At 47.6% G+C, this 24,191-nt stretch overlaps 1 protein-coding gene across 3 annotated transcripts in view; it reads left to right on the top strand.

The window, feature by feature from the left end:
- Positions 1–24,191, top strand: part of LOC144491778 (protein kinase C delta type-like) — a 173,172-nt gene that overhangs the window by 8,584 nt on the left and 140,397 nt on the right. Inside the window, exon 1 of one of the 3 annotated variants that reach the window (XM_078210039.1) lies at positions 10,577–10,673. The exons of 1 other annotated variant lie outside the window; for it this stretch is intronic. The gene's annotated coding sequence lies outside the window, so the exon portion shown is untranslated. Of the gene's footprint in view, positions 1–10,576; positions 10,674–16,881; positions 16,914–24,191 lie in introns of those variants that run through there. One more of the 3 variants, XM_078210040.1, reaches the window with a different exon arrangement.

The following is a 24,191-nucleotide window of genomic DNA, read 5'->3' as shown; positions in this document are numbered from 1 at the left end:
AGATTTTAACTTTCCCAACATTGACTGGGACAGCCGTAGTATTAGAGGGTTGGATGGAGAGAAATTTGTTGAGTGTATTCAGGAGGAATTTCTCATTCAGTATGTGGATGGCCCGACGAGAGAGGGAGCAAAACTTGACCTTCCCTTGGGAAATAAAGAAGGGCAGGTGACAGAAGTGTTAGTGAGGGTCACTTTGGGACCAGTGACCATAATTCTATTGGTTTTAAGATAGCTATGGAGAATGATAGGGGTCATAGGTTCAAGGGAGGGGTCATGGGTTCAAGGTGAGGGGGGGAGGTTTAACACGGATATCAGAAGGACGTATTTTACGCAGAGGGTGGTGGGGGCCTGGAATGTGCTGCCGGGCAAGGTGGTGGAGGCAGACACACTGGGCACATTTAAGACTTATCTAGATAGCCACATGAACGGAATGGGAATGGAGGGATACAAAAGAATGGTCTAGTTTGGACCAGGGAGCAGCGCGCTTGGAGGGCTGAAGGGCCTGTTCCTGTGCTGTATTGTTCTTTGTCCCAAAAGTTAAAATTCTAAATTGGAGCAAGGTCAATTTTGATGGTATCAGACAGGAACTTTCAAAAGTTAATTGGGGGAGTCTGTGGGAAGGAAAAGGGACGTCTGGTAAGTGGCATGCTTTCAAAAGTATGTTAACCAGGGTTCAGGGTAAACACATTCCTCTGAGAGTGAAGGGCAAGGCTGGCAGAAGTAGGGAACCCTGGATGACTCGGAATATTGAGGCCCTGGTCAAGAAGAAGAAAGAGGCACATGACATGCATAGGCAGCTGGGACCAAGTGAATCCCTTGAAGAGAATAGGGGGTATAGGAGTAGAGTTAAGAGAGAAATCAGTAGGGCAAAAAGGGGACACGAGATTGTTTTGGCAGATAAGGCAAAGGAGAATCCAAAGAGCTTCTACAAATACATAAAGGGCAAAAGGGTAACAAGGGAGAGAGTAGGGCTGCTTAAGGATCAAGAAGGTCATCTATGTGCGGATCCACAAGAGATGAGTGAGATCCTAAATGAATATTTCTCATCAGTATTTACTGTTGAGAAAAGCATGGATGTTAGGGAACTTGGGGAATTAAATATTGATGTCTTGAGGAGTGTACATATTACAGAGAAGGAGGTGCTGGAAATCTTAAAGCGCATCAACGTAGATAAATCCCTGAGACCTGATGAAGTGTATCCCAGGACATTGTGGGAGGCTAGGGAGGAAATTGCGGGTCCCCTAGCCGAGATATTTGAATCATTGATAGTCACGGGTGAGGTGCCTGAAGATTGGAGAGTGGAAAATGTTGTGCCTTTGTTTAAAAAGGTCTGCAGGGAAAAGTCTGGGAACTACAGGCCAGTGAGCCTCACCTCTGTGGTGGGTAAATTGTTGGAAGGTATTTTGAGAGACAGGATCTACAGGCATTTAGAGAGACAAGGATTGATTAGGGATAGTCGGCATTGCTTTGTGAGTGGAAAATCATGTCTCACAAATTTGATTGAATTTTTTGAAGGGGTAACCAAGAAGGTAGATGAGGGCAGTGCAGTTGATGTTGTCTACATGGACTTTAGCAAGGCCTTTGACAAGGTACCGCATGGTAGGTTGTTGCGTAAGGTTAAATCTCACGGGATCCAGGGTGAGGTATCTAAATGGATACAAAATTGGCTTCTTGACAGAAGCCAGAGGGTGTTGTAGAGAATTGTTTTTCAAATTGGAAGCCTGTGACCAGCGGTGTGCCTCAGGGATCAGTGCTGGGTCCACTGTTATTTGTCATTTATATTAATGATTTGGATGAGAATATAGGAAGCATGGTTAGTAAGTTTGCAGATGACACTAAGATTGGTGGCATAGTGGACAGTGAAGAAAGTTATCTCCAATTGCAACGGGATCTTGACCAATTGGGCCAGTGGACTGACGAATGGCAGATGGAGTTTAATTTAGACAAATGCGAGGTGATGCATTTTGGTAGATTGAAACAGGGCAGGACTTACTCAGTTAATGGTAGGGCATTGGGGAGAGTTACAGAACAAAAAGATCTAGGGGTACATGTTCATAGCTCCTTGAAAGTGGAGTCACAGGTGGACAGTGATGAAGAAGGCATTCGGCATGCTTGGTTTCATCGGTCAGAACATTGAATACAGGAGTTGGGACGTCTTGTTGAAGTTGTACAAGACATTGGTAAGGCCGCACTTGGAATACTGGTCACCCTATTATAGAAAGGATATTATTAAACTAGAAAGAGTGCAGAAAAGATTTACTAGGATGCTACCTGGACTTGATGGATTGAGTTATAAGGAGAGGCTGGATAGACTGGGACTTTTTTCTCTGGAGCGTAGGAGGCTGAGGGGTGACCTTATAAGAGGTCTATAAAATAATGAGGGGCACAGATCAGCTAGATAGTCAATATCTTTTCCCAAAGGTAGGGGAATCTAAAACTAGAGGGCATAGGTTTAAGGTGAGAGGGGAGAGATTCAAAAGTGTCCAGAAGGGCAATTTTTTCAGAGGGTGGTGAGTGTCTGGAACAAGCTGCCAGAGGTAGTGGTAGAGGCGGGTACAATTTTGTCTTTTAAAAAGCATTTAGTTAGTTACATGGGTACGATGGATATAGAGGGATATGGGCCAAATGCGGGCAATTGGGATTAGCTTAGGGGTTTAAAAAAGAAGGTGGCATGGACAAGTTGGGCTGAAGGGCCTGTTTCTATGCTGTGAACCTCTATGACTATGAAATGCTGGTCTAGCCAATGATACACATCTCCTGAAAGAATACAAGTAAAATGGAACCCAAGATCCCAAATGTTTTGTGAACCACTCCGTGTCCTGTCACCTTCAAAGATCGATGCACATGAACCCTCTGTTCCTACACACTCTTTACAACTGTGCCACTAAGTCTATTGTCTCTCATCGTCACCTCTGACAAAATGCATCATCCCATAATTCTCTATTAAATTCCATCTGGTCATTCTGCTGGCCTATCTGATTTGTTGCAGGCTGTTAATACCATACTCAGTATTTTCCACTCCTCCAAGTTTCGTATATCAAGATCCAAGTCATTTATTCATTGCAATAAAGCAAGTGACCCTCGCACTAACCCTTGGAAACAGCACCATCTATCATCCTCCAGTCCAAAAAACAACCATCTACCACAACTTGCTGCTTTCTGTCACTAAGCCAATCTTTATCCAGTTGGACACTCACCCCTCCTATTCCATCAGCCTCAATTTTGCCAACCAGCTACCGCGGGGAAGCAGCGCTGGCCACCGTGCTGCCCCCTGTCCAAGTGCCTGTTGATTCCTTCCCTGATTAAGGATTCCAAAACCTTGCCTACCACTGATGGTAGACTAATTTGCTTGTAGTTGCTAGGACTGTCCTTGTATCCTTTTGTTGAATAAGGATGTCTTTTTAAAAGGATATTAATTCATGGGATGTGAGCATTGCTGGCTCGACCAGCATTTATTGCCCATCCCTAATTGCTCACGTACACTATCCCCCCCCCAATATCTAGGGAAGATTGACAGATTATGGAAAGTCTTTCCACTATTTCCCTCCCTTTAGAAAGCTAGGATGCAAGCCACAGACCAGGTGACCTATCCACCCTAAGTATAAGCAGCCTTTCTAGTACCACCTCCCTCTCAAGTTCCACCCTGTCTAATGCTTCTACTATCTCTAAATCTGCTGACATTTTGTCATTTCTCTTCCTTTGTAAGCACTGATATAATGAACTCATTAAATATTCGAGTCTTGCCCTGTGCCTCCAAGCATCGATCACTCCAAAAGGACTCACTCCAGCCCTTACCACCTGTTTACTATTCACATGCTGCTAGAAGATTTTAGGTTCCCTTTTATGATGACTGTTGTTCCATTCTCCTCTCGCTTTGCCTCTCAACTGTAACTAAATAGAAACATAGAAAAACTACAGCACAAAACAGGCCCTTCGGCCCCACAAGTTGTGCCGAACATATCCCTACCTTTTAGGCCTACCTATAACCCTACATCCTATTAAGTCCCATGTACTCATCCAGGAGTCTCTAAAAAGACCCTATTGAGTTTGCCTCCACCACCACTGACGGCAGCCGATTCCACTCACCCACCACCCTCTGTGTGAAAAACTTCCCCCTAACATTTCCCCTGTACCTATCTTGTAGCAGCCATTTCCACCCTGGGAAAAAGCCTCTGAGAGTCCACCCAATCTATGCCTCTCAACATCTTATATACCTCTATTAGGTCTCCTCTCATCCGACGTCTCTCCACGGAGAAAATACCGAGCTCCCTCAGCCTAGCCTCATAAGGCATGCCACTCAATCCAGGCAACATCCTTGTAAATCTCCTCTGCACCCTTTCAATCTTTTCCACATCCTTCCTGTAATGAGGCGACCAGAACTGAGCACAGTACTCCAAGTAGGGTCTGACGAGGGTCTTATATAGCTGCATCATTATCCCCGGTCTCCTAAACTCAATCCCTGGATTGATAAAGGCCAGCGCACCATACGCCTTCTTAACCACCTCCTCCACCTGCAGGGCTGATTTTAGAGTCCTATGGACCCGGACCCCAAGGTCCTTCTGATCCTCTACAGTACTAAGAGTCTTTCCCTTAATATTGTACTCCTTCATCCCATTCGACCTGCCAAAATGGACCACGACGCATTTATCTGGGTTGAAGTCCATCTGCCACTTCTCTGCCCAGTCTTGCATCCTATCTATGTCCCTCTGTAACTTCTGACATCCCTCCAGACTATCCACAACCCCACCAACCTTCGTGTCGTCGGCAAACTTACCAACCCATCCCTCCACTTCCTCATCCAGGTCATTTATGAAAATGACAAACAGCAAGGGTCCCAGAACAGATCCCTGGGGCACACCACTGGTGACCGACCTCCATCTAGAAAAAGACCCATCTATACCCACTCTCTACCTCCTTTGGGCAAGTCCGTTCTGGATCCACAGGGCAGCAGCCCCTTGGATCCCATGCCCTCTCACTTTTTCTGGAAGCCTTGCATGGGGGACCTTATTGAATGCCTTGCTAAAATCCATATAAACCACATCTACCGCTTTCCCTTTCAATGTGTTTAGTCACATTTTCGAAGAACTCCACCAGGCTCGTAAAGCACGATCTGCCTTTGACAAAGCCATGCTGAGTATTCTTGAGCATACTAAACCTCACCCAATGCTCATAAATCTTGTCCCTCAGGATCTTCTCCATCAGTTTACCAACCACAGAGGTTAGACTCACCGGTTGGTAATTTCCTGGGCTATCCCTATTCCCCTTCTTGAAAATAGGAACCACATCCGCAATCCTCCAATCCTCCGGCACCTCTCCCGTCTCCACCGACGACGCAAAGATCATCGCCAGAGGCTCTGCAATCTCTTCCCTCACCTCCCACAGTAACCTGGGGTAGATCCCATCCGGACCCGGTGACTTATCTATCTTGATGCCATTCAAAGAATCCAGCAGAACCTCTTTGTTAAAGTCCACATACTCAATCTTTTCAGTCCACCGCAAACCCACAGTACATCCACCCATGTCCTTCTCCTCTGTGAAAACCGAGGCAAAATACTCATTAAGCACCTCTGCCATTTCTACTGGTTCCGTACAGATTTTCCCGCCTTCACCTTTTATAGGCCCTATTCCTTTACGTGTCATCCTTTTACTGTTCACATATTTATAGAACGCCTTAGGGTTTTCCTTCATCCTACCTGCCAAGGCCTTCTCGTGACCCCAGTGTTGTCAAGGAATTCCTCTCTTCCCAACACTACAATGTCTTTACTAGTCTGCTACCCCACCTTTTTTCCTTCTCTCTCTTTTCCGAACACTTTATATCCTTGTATGTTAAACACCCAGTTCACAATATTTTTAAGCCAGGTAGAAGATGGCCCTTCAATAAAGTATTTCCTTCTTTAAGAATTTGCTACATTAATCCAAGAATCTGAACCTTTCCATGCAAGCACACAAAAAGCTACCACGGAGATTACCATCTTGTTTGACAATCTATTACTGAATACGTTAAATTCCCTTTACAAGACCTGAATATCTATCATCATTGATTTGCTTCTGGCTGCTATCACACTCTCCCCTGTTACGATATCTTCCACTTGATGTCAGAGTAGACTATGTACCATCCGGTAATGACTGTAATAAAGATTGTCAGTAGTCCTGCCCACAGATTTTTCTGCTATAACCACTTCCTGTTCTCATAGTCTGCCCCTCAGCCTTGTGTATTCAAATAGAAAGTTAAGGTTCACTCTTACTAGAGTTCTGTACAGTTTGACCACACCCTCTGGCATATGATCTGCTGTTTGGCTGTAGTAAAAGTTCCTAATTTTGTAATTGCTGCTGTCCTTTGGTTGGACATGTTGAGTGTGTAGTCTCCCTCAGCCTCCAGCTTCATCCTGAGCTGTTTCTTAGACTTTTAAGTGTGTGTTTGTAGTTTCCTATATGGATATATGGAACATTTTATTCTTGTCTGTATTACATTCCATCAGCCACTCATCTCCCCACTTGCATATCTTTTTGAACACGTTGGTCATTTAAAAAAAATTCTTGGGATGAGACATCGCTGACCAGGCTAACAATTATTGCCAAGTCTTAGTTGTCTTGAGAAGGTGGTGATAAGTGTTAAAAGGGCTGTCAGAACAGACACCTGGGGGTGTTTGTACTCACATCCTTGAAAATATCAGAACCAGTTAAGACGCATACAAAGTCCTTGACTTTATTAATAGAGGCAGAAAGTGTAAAACAGGGAAGTTGTGCAGAGCCATTATAAAATACTGCTTAGGACCATGCTAGAGTATTGTGTCTCTTTCTGGGCACTGCATTTGAAGGGATGGTTTCAAGGGTTTGGAGAGGGTGCAGAGGTGATTTACTAGAATGTTAAAGTTTATTTATTAGTCACAAGTAGGCTTACATTAACAGTGCAATGAAGGTACTGTGAAAATCCCCTAGTCGCCACACTCGGGCACCTGTTCGAGGACACTGAGGGAGAATTTAGCATGGCCAGTCCTCCTAACCAGCATGTCTTTCGAACTGTGGGAGGAAACCCATGCAGACACGGGGAGAACATGCAAACTCCACACAGACAGTGACCCAAGCTGGTTCTTGGCAAATTGAGGCAGCAGTGCTAACCACTGTGCCACTGTATGGTACGATATGAATGGTATTAGGAATGAGGGAATTTAGTTACATGGAGAGATTGGAGAAGCTGGGATTGTTTTCTTTAGAGCAGAGGAGATTAAGAGGGGATTTAATAGAGGTGATCAAAATCATGAGGGGTTTGATAATGTAGATAAACTGTTTCTAGTGGTAGGATAGTTGGCAATCAGAGAATCCAGATTTAAAGTAATTGGCATTAATCCCAGGGGAGATGAAAATTGTCTGTTATGCAATAAGTGACTCTAAGGGCAGTGGAAGTAGATTGTGCAGTAATTTTCAAAAGGGATTAAGTAAATACACATGCAGAAAATGATACGGCCAAAGGGAAAGAGCATAGGAATGGGACGGGACTAATTGGATAGTTCTTTCAAAGAGCTGGCATATGGACTGAATGGCCTCCTCCTGTGTGGTATTATTCTCTGCTGTGACCAAGAGATAGTCAAGAGTCACCAATTTTCTGTGGATCTCGAGTCACAAGGCGACACTATGGCATGTGGTTAACACTGCTGCCTCACAGTGCCAGGGACCCAGTTTAATTCCGGCCTCGGGTGACTGGCTGTGTGGGTTTCCTCCGGGTGCTCTGGTTTCCTCCCACAGTCGAAAGATGTGTAAGTTAGGTGGCTTGGCCATGGTAAATGTGTAGGGTGATAGGGACAGGGTGGGGGAGAGAGCCTGGGTAAGACGCTCAGAGAATTAGTGCAGGCTGAATGGCCTCTTCTGCATGTCGGGATTCTATGAAGGTAAAGTGGATAGGTTTTCTTCTCTGATGGACGTTAAGCCAATTTTTCTGCTGACAATTGGACAGCATTATGGTCAGTTGTACTGAGATCTGCTTTTTATTTCTTAATATTTTTCAAACTGAATTCAAATTCTTAAACTGTCCTGGTAAGATTTGAACTTGTGTTCTTTGGGCTATTATCCCAGATCCATTTGCATTGAGTTTCTGAATCCAGGTCGTTAAAGTAACTGACGATTCCAGTTAGTTGGAGTCACTCTCTGCCTATCAGTTACTCCCTCTGTCTCAGTTACATGGTTGTAGTTATTGTTATTTCATAGATACAGGGATCTATAACTGACTTTGTCTCCCCATTTAGTCAATATTGACATGAGCAAAGTCATTTGCTGATCATCAGTTTGTGCATGAGAATTCTTAAAAAAAGGTCTTTGTGTGAATTTGATATTGGTCTGGACTAGAAACATAGAAAAAGTACAGCACAAAACAGGCCCTTCGTCCCCACAAGTTGTGCCGAACATATCCCTACCTTCTAGGCCTACCTATAACCCTCCATCCTATTAAGTCCCATGTACTCATCCAGGAGTCTCTTAAAAGACCCTATTGAGTTTGCCTCCACCACCACTGACGGCAGCCGATTCCACTCGCCCACCACCCTCTGTGTGAAAAACTTCCCCCTAACATTTCCCCTGTACCTACCCCCCAGCACCTTAAACCTGTGTCCTCTCGTAGCAGCCATTTCCACCCTGGGAAAAAGCCTCTGAGAGTCCACCCGACCTATGCCTCTCAACATCTTATATACCTCTATTAGGTCTCCTCTCATCCTACGTCTCTCCAAGGAGAAAAGACCGAGCTCCCTCAGCCTATCCTCTAAGGCATGCCACTCAATCCAGGTAACATCCTTGTAAATCGCCTCTGCACCCTTTCAATCTTTTCCACATCCTTCCTGTAATGAGGCGACCAGAACTGAGCACAGTATTCCAAGTGGGGTCTGACGAGGGTCTGATATAGCTGCATCATTATCCCCGGACTCCACAACTCAATCCCTCGATTGATAAAGGCCAGCACACCATACGCCTTCTTAACCACCTCCTCCACCTGCGGGGCCGTTTTTAGAGTCCTATGGACCCGGACCCCAAGGTCCTTCTGATCCTCTACCGTACTAAGAGTCTTTCCCTTTATATTGTACTCCTTCATCCCATTTGACCTGCCAAAATGGACCACGACGCATTTATCTGGGTTGAAGTCCATCTGCCACTTCTCCGCCCAGTCTTGCATCCTATCTATGTCCCTCTGTAACTTCTGACATTCCTCCAGACTATCCACAACCCCACCAACTTTCGTGTCGTCGGCAAACTTACCAACCCATCCCTCCGCTTCCTCATCCAGGTCATTTATGAAAATGACAAACAGCAAGGGTCCCAGAACAGATCCCTGGGGCACACCACTGGTGACCGACCTCCAATTAGAAAAAGACCCATCTATACCCACTCTCTGCCTCCTTTGGGCACGCCAGTTCTGGATCCACAGGGCAGCAGCCCCTTGGATCCCATGCCCTCTCACTTTTTCTAGAAGCCTTGCATGGGGGCCCTTATCGAATGCCTTGCTAAAATCCATATAAACCACATCTACCGCCTTCCCTTCGTCAATGTGTTTAGTCACATTTTCGAAGAACTCCACCAGGCTCGTAAGGCACGATCTGCCTTTGACAAAGCTATGCTGAGTATTCTTGAGCATACTAAACCTCTCTAAATGCTCATAAATCTTGTCCCTCAGGATCTTTTCCATCAGCTTACCAACCGCAGAGGTTAGACTCACCGGTTGGTAATTTCCTGGGCAATCCCTATTCCCCTTCTTGAAAATAGGAACCACATCCGCAATCCCCCTTCACCTCTCCCGTCTCCATCGACGACCCAATTCTAAGGATCGGGATTCTAAGGATTGTGCCATGTATTTTCATGATGTTGTTATTGCTTGTTTTAAGAGCTCAGTTATCAACTATTTAGAAACAAATCTTTCAATTAAAAACACTTCTATTACATATATTTGTTTGTTTAATTTGTTTTAAATAGTAAACGGGTATCTGACTGCAGGTAGTCTGCAAATCTCTTGATAACACGATCAGCCTGAAGCATCTTCCATTATCTCATTATTAACTGGGCTTCAGATAAATAAATTCAACAAAACTGGGTGGAAAAGACAATGATACTGATCATAGAATTATAGTGTTTTACAGCACAGAAGGAGGCCATTTGGTCCATTGTGTCTGTGATGGACCAAATGGCCTCCTTCTGTGCTAGTCCCATTCTCCAGCCTGATCTGAGTTTGTGTGTTCAGAATCTTCTTTTCCTTCCCAACACAAATAAGTATTGGTCAGAGGTGGTTTAATGGGAACCAGTCTGACATCAGATACCTGGTTCTTATTTTAAAGGGACTGTGTCGGGTTGTTAGGAGCAAGTTTCCTTTGTGGAATTGTTGGTTGTGTTGAGGGGCAGGTGCAGTGTTGTGGTTTGTTTTGTGACATACAGTTGAGCGCTGTGTCCCTCTTTATAGCAGGAACATCTCATTCAGGATCAGCCCCTGGACTGTTTACTGATTCCCAGTGACTTCATCTCTAGTGAGTCACTGGCTGTGGTTCATCCTGTACAGATAAAACCTGCCAATCCAGTCTCTGTGGTGTAAAGTGCTTGGATTGCATGGCTCTGTTTGAATTTTTATGTGGCCAGAGTTTGAGCCTGGTATCCCCCCTCCTCGAACCTTCCTGACCCCATTGTTTCCAGCGGAGATGCTAAAGGTGAGCAACCCACAGCCTGCAGCAGTCCACCCTGGTTTTGATGTTGTTCCATGTGGTATCTTGGCTCCTGGTGATTACTGCCTAGACCCATGGCCATGTTGATGGCAGGGATGTGTGGCCTGCCCTGATTGCAGAGGAGTGGGAGGAGTCACTCAGGCAGCTTAGTTTGTGTGTGTGTGTTTGGGGTGGTTTGGGCCTGTGGAGAGGGAATGAGGCTGCGGACTGCTATGTTTGTGGAGGGAGAGTGGGACTGCTCTCCTCGTGGAGGCGAGGAGGAGGGTGTGGTTTGCCCTGTTTTGGAGTGGGAGGGAGATGAGGGTGCAGGTGTGGTGAACCATAGATGGTTACCACTATGGGTACTTGTACATATGTTACTCTTGTTACTGTTGGGGTTAGGGTTGGGGTGTTCCACCTGTTAGTATTGTTCTGTGGTACACTCCGTTTGGCTCCGCCTTCTTACAGGAGTATAAAGGTCACTGCTACTTCCTAGTAGCCCTTAGTCTGGGATAGTATTGTTAAGCAGTGTGCTCTATTCTTGTTGTCAATAAAAGCCTTTATTCCTGGGTACGTCCTAGCCTCCCGAGTGAATTAATCGCGCATCAATTTTATTCACAACAAAATACCGAAAATTTTGTTCGAAGAAAAATGGAGCAGATGCTGAAACCCGATCGGCTAACCTTGGATCCGCGTGCCGCTGGAGCGTCGAATACTTTCGACCATTGGTTGAAGTGTTTCGAGGATTACATCGATGCCTCGACAGCAGTCCAGTCCGACGCCGACAGATTGCGGGTCCTCCACGCCAGGGTGAGCGACACTGTGTATGCAACAATCTGTGATTCCCAAAATTACAAAGAGGCCATCGAATTACTCAAAAAGCTGTACCATAAACAGCCGAACGAAATTCATGCTCGTCACCTATTAGCCACTCGACGGCGGCAGCCTGGCGAAACTACGGGACAGTACCTGCGCGAACTTCAACAGCTAGCCAGAGCCTGCAACTGCAAGGAGGTGTCGGCTACTCAATACACCAACGACCTTATCCGAGATGCGTTCGTGGCGGGAATCGGCTCATCCTATATTCGCCTGCGGCTACTAGAGCAGGGTAACTTGGACCTGGCTAAGACAGTAGAATTGGCCGATGCAATGGAAACGGCCTCCAGAAGTCTTGAAACCTACCCCACCGACCACGTGGCAACATCGTGGCAAGTACAGCCACCGCCTCAACTGTACTCGGCGGCTCCTCGGAACTGCGCGATAATGCTCTCAACTTCAGACCTGACGGCTGCGGCAGCTCCTGGAGGCCCACGGTGCTATTTCTGCGGATTGGCGAAGCACCCTCGTCAGAGATGTCCGGCCAGGACGGTGTTTTGCTCCGCCTGTGGGAAGAAAGGGCACTATGCAAAAGTGTGCCGAGCAAAGACCCCTTCCAAGCCCAGCAGTGCTGCGTGTGACTCCCCAGGATCCATCTCCTCATCTCTGGCCTCGTCGATGTCTTCAGCCACGTGCGATTCACGGGCGCCGCCATTTCCTATGACGACGATGCAAGCCACGTGCGACCTGCGGGTGCCGCCGTTTTCAACATCTTCGACCACGTGCGATTCGTGGGCGCAGCCATTTTGGTCGACACCGGCCGCAGAAGACCAGCAGGGGTCCTCGTCGTCGGCTATCTCAGCTACCTGCAGTTACACTCGAGATCCAACAGTGGCGTCAATCGTCCTGGACCAGGCCAAGCCTCACAGACTCGACAAGTCCATGATGGACATAGAGGTAAACGGGCGCCTGGCGCATTGCCTGTTTGACAGCGGGAGCACGGAGAGCTTTATCCATCCGGATACAGTGAAACGGTGCGCTCTCCGTGTGCAAACTGTCAGGCAGACAATCTCCATGGCGTCGAGGTCCCGATCTGTTCTCGTTCTTGGGAGCTGTGTGATAACCTTAACAGTGCGGGGCAGAGTTTACGAGAACTTCAGGCTCCTCGTGTTACTGCACCTTTGCGCTCCGGTACTCCTGGGGCTAGACTTTATGGTCCACCTGAAGAGTGTGACCCTGCAGTACGATGGGCCACTCCCTCCACTTTCAGTGGGAGAACAGCAGCCTCCAAATTGTCCAGCGCACTCCACATGCAGTCTCTCGACACTCAAGATTACCCCGCCTTCCCTATTCGAAAATCTTGTGCCAGGCTGCAAGCCCATCGCGACTAAGAGCAGGCGTTACAGCGCTGAGGATCGGATCTTTATTCGATCTGAGGTTCAGCGGCTCCTCAGGGAAGGGGTCATTCAACCTAGCACGAGCCCATGGAGAGCACAAGTCGTGGTGGTCAAGACTGGAGACAAGCCCCACAAGCCCCGGATGGTCATAGACTATTGTCAGACCATTAATAGGCACACGCAGCTGGACGCGTACCCTCTCCCGCGCATATCTGACATGGTCAACCAGATTGCGCAGTACCGGGTGTTCTCCACCATCGACTTGAAGTCAGCCTACCACCAGCTCCCCATTCGCCCAGAGGACTGAAAATACACGGCCTTTGAGGCGGATGGCCGTCTCTACCACTTCTTAAGAGTCCCTTTCGGCATCACTAATGGGGTCTCGGTTTTCCAGCATGAGATGGACCGAATGGTGGACCAAAACGGGCTACCTTCCCGTACCTGGACAACTTCACTATCTGCGGCCATGACCAGCAGGACCACGACGCCAACCTCCAGACGTTTTTACGCACTGCGACTCTCCTGAACCTGACCTATAACAAGGAGAAGTGCGTATTCAGCAAGCACCGCCTAGCAATCCTCGGGTACATGGTGGAAAACGGGGTCATCGGCCCCGATCCAGACCGTATGCGTCCCCTCCTTGAACTTCCCCTACCCACTAGCATCAAAGCACTGAGAAGATGCTTAGGCTTCTTCTCATACTATGCACAGTGGGTTCCCAATTACGCGGACAAAGCCCGTCCGCTCATAAAATCTACCTCTTTTCCCCTGACAGCAGAGGCTCGCCTAGCCTTTGAAGGGATAAAAGCCGACATCGCGAAAGCCACGATGCATGCTGTCGATGAGTCCATCTCCTTTCAGGTGGAGAGTGATGCATCTGATTTCGTCCTGGCCGCCACACTTAACCAGGCGGGCAGGCCCGTCGCCTTTTTCTCTCGCACCCACCAAGGCTCTGAAATTCGGCACTCCTCTGTGGAGAAAGAGGCTCAGGCCATTGTGGAGGCCATACGGCATTGGCGCCATTATTTGGCTGGCAAACGGTTTACCTGCTCACGGACCAGCGGTCCGTGGCCTTCATGTTCAACAACATGTTAAGGGGGAAAATTAAGAATGATAAAATCTTGAGGTGGAGAATCGAACTCTCCACCTACAACTATGATATCATGTACCGTCCGGGGAAGCTCAATGAGCCCTCAGATGCCCTGTCGCGTGGAACATGTGCCAGTGTGCAGGAGGACCGGTTACAGGCCCTCCACAATGATCTCTGCCATCCGGGGATCACTCGGCTCTTCCATTTTGTAAAGGCTCGGAATCTGCCCTACTCCATAGAGGATGTCAGGTCGATAACTCGAAGCTGCCAGGTATGTGCAGAGTGCAAGCCGCACTTCTACCGGCCTGACAGGGCACATCTCATTAAAGCCACTCGCCCTTTTGAACGACTGAGTGTCGACTTCAAGGGCCCTTCCTTCGACAGATCGGAATGTGTATTTCCTCAACGTGGTTGACGAATACTCCCGATTTCCCCTTTGCCATCCCCTGTTCTGACATGTCCTCTGCCACGGTCATCAAAGCCCTGCGGAGTCTTTTTACCCTGTTCGGCTACCTCAGTTATATCCACAGTGATAGGGGTTCGTCGTTTATGAGCGACGACTTGAGGCAATACCTGCTCTCTAAAGGAATTACCTCAAGTAGGACTACAAGTTATAACCCCAGGGGTAACGGACAGGTCGAGAGAGAAAACGCTACAGTCTGGAAGGCTGTTTTACTGGCGTTAAGGTCTAGGGGTCTTCCAGTCTCCCGTTGGCAAGAGGTACTTTCTGATGCGCTCCATTCAATCCGGTCCCTCCTGTGTACGGTAACCAACGCTACCCCACATGAGCGGATGTTTACCTTCCCTAGGAAGTCTTCCTCTGGGACCTCACTGCCGTCTTGGTTGACGTACTCAGGACCTGTCCTCCTGCGGCGGCATGTTAGGGCCCGCAAGTCCGACCCTTTGGTTGAACAGGTCCATCTCCTCCACGCCAACCCTCAATATGCCTATGTGGCATATCCTGATGGGCGAGAGGACAAGGTCTCTATCAGAGATCTGGCGCCTGCAGGGGACCTGGAAACCCCCGTCACTCCCGCACCCCTGGTTAGGATTCCTTTACCCATTCTCTCCCCTCCTGACTCGGCGCGGGCAGCATCGGGACCTCAACTTAATCCTCTTACTCCCGTGTACAGCTTGCCTGAGTCCAGGAGATTGTCGCCACCTCGAGGTCCACAGGTGTGTGAGGACCTGGAGGAGTCACTGGACACCACCTCGGAGAGAGGGTCGTCACCACGGTCACCAGAACCGACACTGGAGCCAGTACTGCGGAGGTCACAGAGACGGTGCGGACCTCCGATACGGCTGAACTTGTGAACATGTGGACAGTTCGTATTTTCTCCTTACCTCACCGGCCTTTGTTTTTAAAGGAGGGGTGAATGTGGTGAACCATAGATGGTTACCACTATGGGTACTTGTACATATGTTACTCTTGTTACTGTTGGGGTTGGGGTGTTCCACCTATTAGCATTGTTCTGTGGTACACTCCGTTTGGCTCCACCTTCTTACAGGAGTATAAAGGTCACTGCTACTTCCTAGTGGCCCTTAGTCTGGGATAGTATTGTTAAGCAGTGTGCTCTATTCTTGTTGTCAATAAAAGCCTTTATTCCCGGGTACGTCCTAGCCTCCCGTGTGAATCAATCGCGCATCAGCAGGCTGCCCTGTTACTAGGTACAGGACCTTGGTGAGACCACATTTGGAATATTGTGTGCAGTTCTGGTCACCTCACTATAAGAAGGATGTGGAAGCGCTGGAAGGAGTGCAGAGGAGATTTACCAGGATGCTGCCTGGTTTGGAGGGTAGGTCTTATGAGGAAAGGTTGAGGGAGCTAGGGCTGTTCTCTCTGGAGCGGAGGAGATTGAGGGGAGACTTAATAGAGGTTTATAAAATGATGAAGGGGATAGATAGAGTGAACGTTCAAAGACTATTTCCTCGGGTGGATGGAGCTATTACAAGGGGGCATAACTATAGGGTTCGTGGTGGGAGATACAGGAAGGATATCAGAGGTAGGTTCTTTACGCAGAGAGTGGTTGGGGTGTGGAATGGACTGCCTGCAGTGATAGTGGAGTCAGACACTTTAGGAACATTTAAGCGGTTATTGGATAGGCACATGGAGCACACCAGGATGATAGGGAGTGGGATAGCTTGATCTTGGTTTCAGATAAAGCTCGGCACAACATCGTGGGCCGAAGGGCCTGTTCTGTGCTGTACTGTTCTATGTTCTAGGTAGTGAGGGGCTTTTCTGCCTGGGGCCTGAGGGTGGGCAGCTTGCCCTGTTGGGTACGAGGGGTGAGGTAGAGGGCCCTGTTTGTGGGGATGAGGGGGTGAGGCACCCTGTTGGGGAGAGGTGAGGGGTTGGGTGCCTGTTTGGGGGAGGGTTGGTGCGTAGGGTGGGGTGCCTCTTGGGAGGGGAGGAAGGGTGAGGTGAATTTTAGGCGGGTGGGGGTTTGAGGTGCCTTGTGTGGGGTGCCTTGTGGGGGGCAAGGTGTGGGGTTCCCTGTGTGGCGGGGTGGGGTGCCCTGTTGGGGGGTGGATGTGAAGGGTGGGGTGCCTAGTGAGGAGGGGGTAGGCAAGAGGTGGGGCACCCTGAGGTGGTGGGTAGGAGTGGGGCACTGCATTGGCTTGTGACGGGGGGGGGGGGGCGCAAGGGGTAGGTGCAGGGTGCCCCATTGGCTGTGAGGGGGTGGGTGGGGCACCCCGCTGGTGTACGTGAGAGTCGTGTGCCTGTCCTGTCTGGGCGGCAGCAGGAGGGTTGTTCCATGTTTGTTATTGGTTGACTGTAACTCCTCTGTGGATGAGTTGCTACAACTGAGCAAACTGCCAGGGGGCAGCAGGTTGAGCAGAGTTTGACGTCAGGAATATGTTGGAACATTTTGATGCAGAATCTGTGTGAGCAGCTTTTCATATTGTGAATTCTATCCCAGGACACAAGGTTCTCCTGCACAGGTGAGACTGCGAGTGAGTGAGCTCTTGTCTTTAGCTGCAGTTGCCAGTAGCACAGTGAGAGCCAGAGGGTTAAAGTTGTGAAGGATTTGACAGCTTGAAATTAGAAACCAGTTCATTCCGTGAGAGAAGAGCAAGAAATGGTGTGAAAGCGGCTGATCGTGGAGCAGGCAGGAAGACGAGAGGATAGACTCACTGCAGCCTAGCAGACTGTACACTTTTCCATCCAGCATGTCCGGGTAGAATCCATCAGGAAAGCTGAGCTGAACGGAGAGACAGGTGTTCTAAAAATCCAGAAATAATTAATTGCATCCCAGAATTCGATCTGACTGAGGCAACGAGCCTAAAGGGAACTGCATTGATTCTGAAACTCTTGGTGCTGGTCCCTAGTCCTTTGATACTCTGGGAACTGCGATAAAATTTCTGCATTTCTGGTTTCTAGTTTCAGCCTGTATATGACCCAATATCAAATTTGAGATGTGTGAGGAGCTGAAAGTTGCTGATAGCTGCATTCTTGTGTTGAAAGACCAAAGGCAGAGATTAGTGGGTCACTGACCATTGGAAAGTTAAGGGTTTATTACAGTATAAATGTGATGATGTGCTTGATGGAATAGATAGATGTGATCTCAGATGGTGTGGTCAGCCAGATGAAATATTTATTCTACATTCAGTTTTTTAAAAGTGCAGATGCTTCAGGGAGAGGAGACCGGGAAAGAATGAAGCAAGAGTCAGCAGGAGTTTTGGCCACAACCACCTTCCTTGCCCTGTCCAAGGCCCCTCGGTGTTGGGTTGCGAAGGACTGATTTGATGTAAAAACTTGTTTGTCTGGGGGAGATGGCAATGACCTGGGGGAGCGCCTCGATATGTCTCAAGACTGGATGGGGGTTTGTCTCTGTGATATGGGGGGGGGGAGTCATCTCAGCGAACCGGGGAAGATGGGCAGAACATTTCTGGGTAAATGGGTTGTGTGTGTCAGGGGAGATGGGGATGTCTCGGTGCAATGGTGGGTGTGGGGTTGTGTTGGCCTGACCGGTGGAACAAAAGGATGTTTCGGCACATCAGTGGAGATGGCATAGCGTCTCAGTGCGATTGGGGAGGAAGTGTCTCAGCCCGACGTTGCGGGGGGCGGGGGGGTATCTCGACATGTCGGGGAAAATGGGGGTGACATCCTGGCGCATCAGGGGAGACTGGGCGGGTGCTTCTTGGCACATCAGGGGAGATTGTGTGCGAGGAGACATTTTGGCATGTGCAGGGGGAATGGGGGGGGTGGTATCTCAGCGCTTTGGAGGAGTTTTAATTAAAATTGCAAAGTGCTTTGATGGTAAAGGGGAAAGTAAGTCTGTGTTCTCTGGAGTATCAGTAACAAAGGCTGATGGCTGACCACTTTAAAATGGAATTTCAATATCGAGAAAGCGTCCAAGAATTTCTTTATTCAAGGATTAAAGGATACTGCAGGAAGTGGTTGAGACATAGTTCATTACAACTGTTAAGTAAAAATTAGATAAATATTTGAAATAAAGGTAGACACTGTTTTGAGAGAGACTGGGACAGTGAGATTATTTTGGGATTCATACAGTGCTATGGGTAGATGGTATGGCAGTGAGATTAATTTGAGATTGATACAGGGACATGGTGAGAGCATGGGGCACTGGGATTTATGGTCTGTGAATTCCATGATATGGAGTTTTGCTTGATTTATGACTGGTTCTGTGTGTGTTTGTGCTATTTCTGACTGACCCATTTGTGTTTAGATTGTTGGGGATGGTTAGAGAGAGCCTATACTGGTTCCCTTGTCTTGTTTGGTCCTCATTGCTTTTCGTTTGTGATCTTGCTTTAGGCTTCAGAAGAGAATGTATCTTTTGTTTAACCCTCTTCAGGTGGGACATTATTTCTTGAATGAAAGTTATTTTTCCCTCCCTGATGATAGCTGTTTATGAATCGCTGAATGTCTTCCATGGCTCAAGGGTCGGCACCTCACTGAGCAGTTTAGGGTCGTGGCTTCCCTTCAATCAGATCACCCGTACCATACCTCATGCTGAACTAGTACAGATACTCCTGGGGTTACCTCAGGGGACTTGTTTGATCCTGGAATGCTGTTCTGTTGGTATTGCTGTCTTTGTTCCCTTAACTTCTCCCCCAGGGCAGCATGGTGGCACAGTGGTTAGCACTTCTGCCTCACGACGCCAAGGACCTGGATTCGATTCCCAGCTTAGGTCACTGTCTGTGTGGAGTCTGCATGTTCTCCTCGTGTTTGCGTGGGTTTCCTCTGGGTGTTCCGGTTTCCTCCCCCAGCCTGAAAGACATGCTGGTTAGCTGCATTGACCATGCTAAATTCTCCCTCAGTGTGCCCGAACAGGCGCCAGAGTGTGGCGACTAGGGGATTTTCACAGTTACTTCATTGCAGTGTTAATGTAAGCATACTTGTGACAATAATACTTAAACTTAAACAATGCCCTCCCTGCGCTGCATTGCTCAGGTCTTTGGACTCCTTACTAATTCTCCCTTTCATCTTTTCAATAAGTTACTGTAGGCTCTGTCTCTCCCACACTCTGTCACCAATCTGTGCTGCTGGCATTGTGTGGGCGAGGGGAGGGCACTTGTATTTATATCATCTTAATCTGGAGCTTTTGAATGAGTTTTCAGAAACCAGTTAAACCAGAATCACATTGTTCTCTGGGTGATTCTGTCATTAAAATCACCTCTTTATGGAAATACACTTTGGAATAAATCTGACAAATTAATTTCATTTCAGATGCTGGGAGAAAGGCGTTGCAGCCCTGAGTGCCGGCGGGGCGGGGCGTTGCAGCCCTGAGTGCCGGCGGGGTGGGGCGTTGCAGCCACTAATACTAGTGGTGACGGGCGTTGCAGTGATGTAAGGATGGGTTTGGATGTAGAGTTCGAAGAGTTCAAGGCTGGAGTAGTGTGGGGCATGTGTTGGCAGAAATAATCTGGCACATTGTGGAGTTTGGAGGGACTGGCAGTTGGGGTTCTAGGGCAGGGCATTAGGAGGTCTTGGGGCATCGAGGCAGGGGAGTTGGGTTGCTGAACCTGGAGATGTTGGGCTGCTGAGGCACAAGGGTGGGGCAATGGTTGAGTCTGGGTCAGGGAGCTGGGATGGTTAGAGATGGAATATGTTGGGGGAAGGGCTGCAAGATCAGAGCAGTTGGGATGCAGGGGATTAGCCTGTCTTAGGTTCTTGATTGAATGATTTTCCGATCGGATATTGACAGTAAAGCAGTCCTCTCTACGTACTCTGTGGTCACTGTGTGTGCCTCAATAGCAGCAGCAGCACAGTCAGTCTCATTCTAATCACTTCACAAGCAGCAGTTAGATATAGCTCTTGGGACAGGTGATCAGCCATGATCATAACGAATGGTGGAGCAGGCTTGAAGGGCCGAATGGCCTACTCTTATTTTCTATGTATGTTTGCAGAGATGTTGAGACGATCAAGGGGTGGCACGGTGGTCAGTGCCTCACAGCGCCAGGGACCTGGGTTCAATTCCAGCCTTGGTGACTGCGTGTGGAGTTTGCACATTCTTCCTGTGTCTGTGTGAGTTTCCTCTGGGTGCCCCGGTTTCCTCCCACACTCCAAAGATGTGCTGATTAGGTGGATTATCCATGGTAAATGTGTGGGGTTACAGGGATAGGGCAGGTGGGTGGGCCTGGGTAAAATGCTCTTTCAGAGACGCGGTGCAGATTTGAACATAGAACATAGAACAAACAGTACAGCACAGAACAGGCCCTTCGGCCCACGATGTTGTGCCGAGCTTTATCTGAAACCAAGATCAAGCTATCCCACTCCCTATCATCCTGGTGTGCTCCATGTGCCTATCCAATGACTGCTTAAATGTTCCTAAAGTGTCTGACTCCACTATCACTGCAGGCAGTCCATTCCACACCCCAACCACTCTCTGCGTAAAGAACCTACTTCTGATATCCTTCCTATATCTCCCACCACGAACCCTATGGTTATGCCCCCTTGTAATAGCTCCATCCACCCGAGGAAATAGTCTTTGAACGTTCACTCTATCTATCCCCTTCATCATTTTATAAACCTCTATTAAGTCTCCCCTCAGCCTCCTCCGCTCCAGAGAGAACAGCCCTAGCTCCCTCAACCTTTCCTCATAAGACCTACCCTCCAAACCAGGCAGCATCCTGGTAAATCTCCTCTGCACTCTTTCCAGCGCTTCCACATCCTTCCTATAGTGAGGTGACCAGAACTGCACACAATATTCCAAATGTGATCTCACCAAGGTCCTGTACAGTTGCAGCATAACCCTACGGCTCTTAAACTCCAACCCCCTGTTAATAAAAGCTAACACACTATAGGCCTTCTTCACAGCTCTATCCACTTGAGTGGCAACCTTTAGAGATCTGTGGATATGGACCCCAAGATCTCTCTGTTCCTCCACAGTCTTCAGAACCCTACCTTTGACCCTGTAATCCACATTTAAATTAGTCCTACCAAAATGAATCACCTCACATTTATCAGGGTTAAACTCAATTTGCCATTTTTCAGCCCAGCTTTGCATCCTATCTATGTCTCTTTGCAGCCTACAACAGCCCTCCACCTCATCCACTACTCCACCAATCTTGGTGTCATCAGCAAATTTACTGATCCACCCTTCAGCCCCCTCCTCTAAGTCATTAATAAAAATCACAAAGAGCAGAGAACCAAGCACTGACCCCTGTGGCACTCCGCTAGCAACCTGCCTCCAATCCGAAAATTTTCCATCCACCACCACCCTCCGTCTTCGATCAGACAACCAGTTACCTATCCAATCGGCCAACTTTCCCTCTATCCCACACCTCCTCACTTTCATCATAAGCCGACCATGGGGGACCTTATCAAACGCCTTACTAAAATCCATGTATATGACATCAACTGCCCTACCTTCATCAACACATTTGATGGGCCAAATGGCCTCCTTCTGCACTGTCGGGATTCTAAGGATTCAATGAATACTGACTACCTCTTAATTGTCCCTTCTGAGGTGTTGGGAATATTACGGATAGGGAGGGAGTGTGTGGATGGGTTTCTCTCAGGGAAAAGGGCTATGGACCTTTCAGTTCTCAGATCAAGGTACGAATCTGTACGGACTCCAAATGTTAACTCTGCTTCTCTTTCCACAGATGCTACCAGGCCTGCTGAGTTTTTCCAGCATTTTTTGTTTTTATTTGAAATTTCTATTATCTACAGTATTTTGTTTTATATTAATCTGTAAGTGAAGTTAGAAAGGAACAAGGACTGAACCATCATTGAATTAGAACAGAGTTTGGGAAAGTGTAATGAGCTCTCTGAACCACACTCTGCAAATGGAACTGACTGTGTAATTAGGATAAAATGCATCCTGTATCTCTCTGATTGAACTAGGACCAGGAGGAGGCCATTCAGCTCCTCCAGCCTGCTCTGCCATTCAATACGATCATGACTAATCTTGTCTCGGCCTCAACTCCACTTTCCTGCCCGTTCTCTATAACCCTTCAACCCCATTACTAATTAAAAATCTGGCTATCTCCTCGAATTTACTCAATGTCCTGGCATCCTCCCATCCTGGGGTAGTGAATTCCACAGATTCACAGCCTTTTAATTACCAAAATGGCGCGAGAGCGAGGTGACCTCTTGCAAGCTGTGCTCAGCATACCTTCTAATTCTAACTTTTACTCTCGTTCTATGCTTCTGAAACTTCATTCTAACTATGTTCTGCACTCTCTCGTTTCCTTCTCTATGAATGGTATGCTTTGTCTGTATCGCACGCAAGAAACAACACTTTTCACTGTATACTAATACATGTGACAATAATAAATCAAATTTTAAAGAAGTAGTTTCTCCTCATCTCTGTTTTAAACCTGCTATGCCTTATCCTAAAACAATGACCTCTTGTTCTAGATTGCCCTACAAGAGTTTAAGTTTTAAGTTTTTTATTCATTTGTGGGACATGGCTGTCATTGGCTGGGCCAGCATTTATTACCCATCCCTAGTTGCCCTTGCAGGGCAGTTCAGAGTCAACCTCAGTGTTATGTGCCTGGAGTCACATACAGGTCAGACAGATAAGACGGCAGATTTCCTTCCAGATGGGTTTTTCAGAGAATCGACAATGGTTTCAAAGTCATCAGTAGATTCTTAATTCCAGATATTTTTTATTGAATTCAAATTCTGTTGTTGCGGGATTCGAACCTGGGTCCCCAGAACATTAGTTGAGTTTCTGGATTAATAGTCTGGCGATGATACCGTCTCCTCCCTATTAGTGTCACAAGTAGGCTTACATTAATATTGCAATGAAGTTACTGAGAAAATCCACTAGTCGCCACACTCTGGCGGCACAGTGGTTAGCACTGCTGCCTGACAGTGCCAGGGACCCTCGGGTCACTGTCTGTGTGGAGTTTGCATTTTCTGTGTCTGTGTGGGTTTCCTCCGAGTGCTCCGGTTTCCTCCCACAGTCCAAAGATGTGTGGGTTAGGTTGATTAGCCATGCTAAATTGCCGTTTAGTGTCGGGGGATTAGCAGGGTAAATGAGGGTCACGGGAATAGGGCTTTGGTGGGATTGTGGTTGGTACTGACTTGATGGGCCGAATGGCCTTCTTACTGTAGGGATTCTATGTTCAGGTACACTGAGGGAGAATTTAGTATGGCCAATGCACGTAACCAGCACAAGGGGACTCATCCGCTCTCCATCTACTTTGTCAATACCTTTTATCATCTTATGTACCTCAATTAGATCTCCCCTCATTCTTCTAAACTCCAGGGAGTATAGGCCTAAACTACTCGATCTCTTTTCGTAAGACAAAACCCTCATCTCTGGACTCAATCCAGTGAACCGCCTCTTAATGCCACTACATCCTTCCTCAAATAAGGGGACCAAAACTGTATGCAGTACTCCATGTGCGGCCTCACCAATGCCTTTTATTGTTGGAGCAACACTTCCTTACTTGGTTCTCAGCAAAAATATATTCCAGCAAAAAACAAGGATTGTAAGAAAAGGGAGAACCAGCCGTGGATAACGAAGGAAATAAAGGAGAGTATTAAAATAAAAACAGCTGCGTACAGAGTGGCCAAAAATAGTGGAGAAACAAGTGATTGGGAAAAATTTACGAAACAACAAAGAGAGACTAAGAAAGCGATAAAGAAAGGAAGGATAGACTATGAAGCTAGGCTAGCAATTAATATAAAAAATGATAGTAAAAGTTTTTATAAATATATAAAAAGGAATAGAGTGGCTAGAGTGAATGTTGGACCCTTGGAGGACGAGAGGGGGGAGTTAATAGTGGGAAATGAGGATA

Source organism: Mustelus asterias, chromosome 3 (genome assembly GCF_964213995.1).
Source record: "Mustelus asterias chromosome 3, sMusAst1.hap1.1, whole genome shotgun sequence".
Classification (NCBI taxonomy): Eukaryota; Metazoa; Chordata; class Chondrichthyes; order Carcharhiniformes; family Triakidae; genus Mustelus; species Mustelus asterias.
This window is presented reverse-complemented; position numbering and strand designations above follow the sequence as displayed.